The following is a 5,544-nucleotide window of genomic DNA, read 5'->3' as shown; positions in this document are numbered from 1 at the left end:
ATGCGCCTACTGGGAAGACCAGTTAATAACACTATTATTCAAATTTACACACCAACTACTAAAGTCAATGAGGATGAAATAAAAGAAATCTACCAACTTCTTCAATCTGAAATTGATCAAACATGCAATCAAGATATATTGATCATTACTGGTGATTGGAATGCAAAGGTTGGGAACAAAGAGGCAGTAGTTGGAAAATATGACCTTGGTGATAGAATTCTGTAAAATCAATGATTTGTTCATTTCAAATACTTTCTTTAGACAGTGCAAGAAACTATTATACACATGGACCTCACCAGATGCAATACACAGAAATCAAATTGACTACATCTGCAGAAAGAGATGATGGAAAAGCTCTATATCATCAGTCAAAACAAGGCCAGAGGAAGATTGTGGAACAGACCATCAATTGCTCATAGGCAAATTCAAACTGAAGCTGAAGAAAATGAAAACAAGTCCACGAGAGTCAAAATATGACCTTGAATACATCCCACCTGAACTTAGAGATCATCTGAAGAACAGATTTGATATATTAAACACTAACGACTGAAGACCAGAAGAGTGGTGGGATGACTTCAAGAACATCACACATGAAGAAAGCAAAAAGTCATTAAGAAGACAAGAAAGAAGGAAAAGATCAGAAGAGACACTGAAACTTGTTCTCCAGCATAGAGATGTTAAAGCAAATGGAAGAATTGAGGAGGTCCAAGAGCTGAACAGAAAATTTCAAAGATCAGCTCAAGAAGATAAAGCCAATTATTACAACAAAATGTGCAAATATCTGGAGTCAGAAAACCAAAAAGGAAGAACACGCTCAGCACTTCTCAAGCTGGGGGAACTGAAGAAAAAAATTAAAGCCTCGCCTTTTGTTATTAATGGATTCTTTGGACAAATTATTGAATGATGCAGAAAGCATCAAAAGAAGATGGAAGGAATACACAGAGTCACCGTACCAAAAGGAAATGATTGATGTTCAACTATTCCAAGCAATAGCATATGATCAAGAGCCAATGATACTGAAGGAAGAAGTCCAAGGTACATTGAAGGAATTGGCAAAGAACAAGGTTCCAGGAATTGATGGAATAAAAATAGAAATCTTTCAAGAAAGTGAGGCAGCACAGGAGACACTCGCTCATCTATGCCAAGAAATTTGGAAGACACCCATCTGGCCAACTGATAGGAAGAGTGCAACAAGGTTGTATTCTTTCACCATACTTAATCAACCTGTATGTTGAGCAAATAATCCAAGAAGCTGTGTCATATGAATAAAAACATGGCATCAGGATTGGAGGAAGACTCATTAACAACTTGCGATATGCAAATGATACAACTTTGCTTGCTGAAAGTGAAGAGGACTTAAAATATTTACTGATGAAGATTAAAGAGCACAACCTTCGGTATGGATTGAATCTCAGTGTAAAGAAAACAAAAATCCTCACCACTGGACCAATAAACAACTTTCTTATCAGTGGAGAAAAGATCGAAGTTGTCAAGGACTTCATTCTTGGATCAACTAGCAGCACTCATGGAAGCAGCAGTCAAGAAATCAAACGACATATTGCATTAGGTAAATCTGCTGCACAAGACCTTTTTAAAGTGTTGATGAGCAAAGATGTCGGCTTGAGGACTAAGGTGTGCCTGACCCAAGCCATGGTATTTTCCATAACCTTATATGCATGCAAAACCTGGACAGTGAATAAGGAAGACCATAGAAGAATTGATGCTTTTGAGTTATGGTGTTGGAGGAGAATATTCAAAGTGTCATGGGCTGCCCATAGAACCAACAGATCTGTGTTGGAAGAAGTGCAGCCAGAGTGCTCCTTGGAGGCCCAGATGGCCAAACTTCGTCTCTTATACTTCGGACATATTGTCAGGAGGGACCAGTTACTGGAGAAGGAATGTTTGAAGAAGACTTGAAGCGAGATGGATTAGCAAAGTGGCAGCCTCAATGGGCTGCAATAGTGAGGTTGGCCCAGAATCTGGCAGTGTTTTGTTCTGCTGTGCATAAGGTCGCTATGAGTCGGTACCGACTCCATGGTACCTAACAACAACAAAAATGGGCAAAATATTGAATGATGTAGAAAGCATCAAAAGACACAGAGTCACCATACGAAAATCACAGAATCACAGCAACATGTAAGCTACCACAGTAGGACAAACTGACAGAGAAGTGGTAGGGAGAGAATGGAGTGATACAAGCAAATACATACGGTATCTTTTTCTTTTCTATTTCTTCTTTTTTAAACACAAGTGGTAGTAGATTATACTGTCAACTGCAACATGCCTTGGAGCTCTTAGCATTGATACATGGATCTACATAGCTTCCTCATTAGCTTTTACAAGTGCTTAGTACTTCCTTGTGTGGACAAACATCTTTTATCAACCAGTCTCCTAGTAAAGGAAGCAAAGGTTGCTTCTCATTGTTGTTGCTGCTAAGTGCTGCCGAGTCGGTTCCGACCCATAGCGACCCTATATAGGGTTTCCGAGGCTGTAAATCTTTACGGGAGCAGAAAGCCTCATCTTTCTCCCGTGGAGCAGCTGGTAGTTTTGAACTGCTGACCTTGCGGTTTGCAGCCCGATTCGTAACCACTACGCTACCAGAGCTCCTCATAGGCTGTAGTTATCATGCATGTTTGAGTATATCCTCAGGCTACATTCCTGAATGTGGAATCCCTGTCTCGTGACTTCCCAGGACCACACGGTATTTCATCCTTTATGAAGCCATTCTCTTGCTGGAGGATATTTAGGTCATTCCAATGGTTTGCTCTTACAAACACCTCTGCTATGAACACTCATGGACTTCCCTCCCAGATCCCTTTGGCAATCTGTTTGAAAATACAGGTCCCTTCCCCCAGAAAAATGCATCATACTCACCCAATCTGACACCTAGTAAACTCAAAGTTAAGAAAACAGTGATCTAAACCAACTGCAGCTATTGTACAAAGAAGAAAAAAACAGGTCTGAGATGGCACTGTGCCACATACACAGCAGAGACAATCACCTTGCATTGGTTGGGTCACAGCTATCAAGATTCAGTGCAATGAGTCAAGTCACAACCCTCCTTTGCTTAAAACCTTTCCATTGCTTCTGTCTCATCGAGAGTAAAAGCCAAAGACTTCACCTTGATCTACAGGGTCCTACATAATCCAGTACCTCATGCCCCCTATCTCCCTGACCTTAATTCCTCTCCCCTCTCCTTGCTCACCTGATGCACACCTGTACCTTTGCATTGACGGTGCCTTCTGCCTGGAATGTTCCTTCCGCACCAGTTAGAAGAGGTGAGAGAGGAACTTCTTTATTGAAATAACACCCTCTCAGGAAGACCTTTGCTGACCTCTCCCCCCATTTCAGGTTGCAACCCATTGTAACTCTAGTCTCCCCTAGACAATTTCTTGATTCATTTTTTCTCCATAATATTGACAATCAGATGAGATGTGTTCCTTTCCCTTCTAGGATAAAAACTGCAAGACATGGACTTCTGTCTGTATGCTTAGGATGCTATCCCAGAGCCAGGCACACAGTAGGTGCTTGGCAAATACTGGTTGACCAATGAAAGAAGAAGTTGTGAAAGGGTTTAGCACAGAAAGTTAAAGGAGGAACGCTGTACAGGAGCCTAGAGACTTTGCAAGACTCCTGGAATCCAGAGCCAGCTCTGCCACATACATACTTGCTGGGTGACTTTGAACAGATCACTTCTCCTGCAGGACATCCATGTTGGTCATAGTCCCTCCATCGGAGGAGCATTAGCTGCACAAGATGACTGTGCGGATTCAATAAGATAACAATTTAAAGCCTCTGTAAATGCTTAATAAAAGTCAGTTATCAATGCTCATGGAAGCAGCAGTTGGGAAATTAAAGGACACATTGCAACTCTGCTATGAAAGACCTCTTCAAAGTATAAATAGCAAAGATGTCACTTTGAGGACTAAGATGCACACTGACTAAGGTGGGCCCGACCCAAGCCATGGTATTTTCAGTTGCCTCATATGGTGGTAGCGTAGTGGTTACGAATCGGGCTGCGAACGTTAAGGTCAGCAGTTCGAAACTACCAGCCGCTCCGAGGGAGAAAGATGAGGCTTTCTACTCCCGTAAAGATTTACACCCTTGGAAACCCTGTACAGGGTCGCTATGGGTCGGAATCGACTCGACGGCACTTCACAACAACAACAACAACAACATATGGTGACTTATATTCAAAGTACCTAGGACTGCCAGAAGACCAAAGCTGTCTTAAAAGAAGTATAGGCAGAAAGTTCCTTAGAAACTTAAGAGGATGGTGAGACACTATGAACATGTTGTCAGGAGAAAGCAGTCCCATGAAAAGGGCATCATGCTTGGTAAAGTGGAAGGGAAGCAAAAAGGATGAAGACCCTTAATAAGGTGGCTTACAACAATGGGCTCAAATAGCAATCATGAGGATGGGGAGAAAGGATCAGTGTTTCTTTCTGGTGCATATAGTGGTCACAACAACATGAGTTGGAGTCCTGATGTGGTGCTGGACTGCTCACCACAAGGTTGGCAGTTCAAATCCTTGCGCTGCTCTTTGGAAATCTCCTGGTGTGAGGCTGTAGGATAAGATAAGCCCTGGTGGTATGAACCACAAGGTCGGAACTTCAAACCCACCATCTGCTCATGGGAAACAGGGTCGCTCTCTATGAGTTGGAACCGACTCCAAGGCACCTAACAACAACTGTATTCATGATGATGATAATGACGAAGGTGGTGATTGCAGGAGGAAGGAGTGTAGGGACAAAAATGCTCCCACCAGAGAAATGCCTGGACCTGACTGCAGGGTCCGCCTCCTCAGTTACTCCTGTTGGTTACTTCAGCCTCATCTTCCTCGCAATGGGCCCTGAGCAGCTGCAGGGGGAGGGTGGTAGTGAAGAGGGCTGGTTTTTCCCAGGCCCTCCCACCCCCTCCCATGAACATCTGGCCACGAACATCTGCCCTCAGCCTTTGTCTACGGGCCCTAGGCCGGCCTTGCACCCATCTGCCGCCGCCCCCGGCCCCCAGCCCCCGCCCCATCTGTGCGCGGGTCTCCCGGGGCGGCTCCAGGCGCCCCCGCCCCCGCCTGCCGGGCTGGGTTCCCACGGGTAGAGCGCGGGAAGCTGGGGCGGCCCATCTGCCGCGGGCGGCTGCGCGGCACGGCGGGTCCAGCAGCAGGCGTCCCCCCCAAGGGACGGGACACCGTGCACAGGAATGCCTTTCAGACGAGAGGACCCCCGAACAAAGCCTGGTTTGGGGGTCCTCTCTCCTCTGGCTTGGCCCAAAGTCACAGCCTGAGGCTGCTGGGGCAAAGGGCGGCCAGGGCGCTCTTCCCAGTCCCTCCCCACAAGTCCCAATTTGCCAACCTGCCCTTCCCCCACCTCTTCCCTCAACTCTGAACACTTCAGGGCCCCTACGCACCCCTCCATCTCTACCCCCCAACCTTTGCCTGCAAGCCTGAACTGTCCCTCAGTGTTTTCCTAAATTTCTATTTTGTGAAATTTTTTAAAGTACAGAGAAATTTAGGAATTCCTGTTAACAAATACCATATCCGGCTAC

The sequence above is a fragment of the Chrysochloris asiatica genome, unplaced genomic scaffold, assembly GCF_000296735.1.
Source record: "Chrysochloris asiatica unplaced genomic scaffold, ChrAsi1.0 scaffold00039, whole genome shotgun sequence".
Taxonomy (NCBI): domain Eukaryota; kingdom Metazoa; phylum Chordata; class Mammalia; order Afrosoricida; family Chrysochloridae; genus Chrysochloris; species Chrysochloris asiatica.
Note: the sequence above shows the minus strand (reverse complement) of the source record.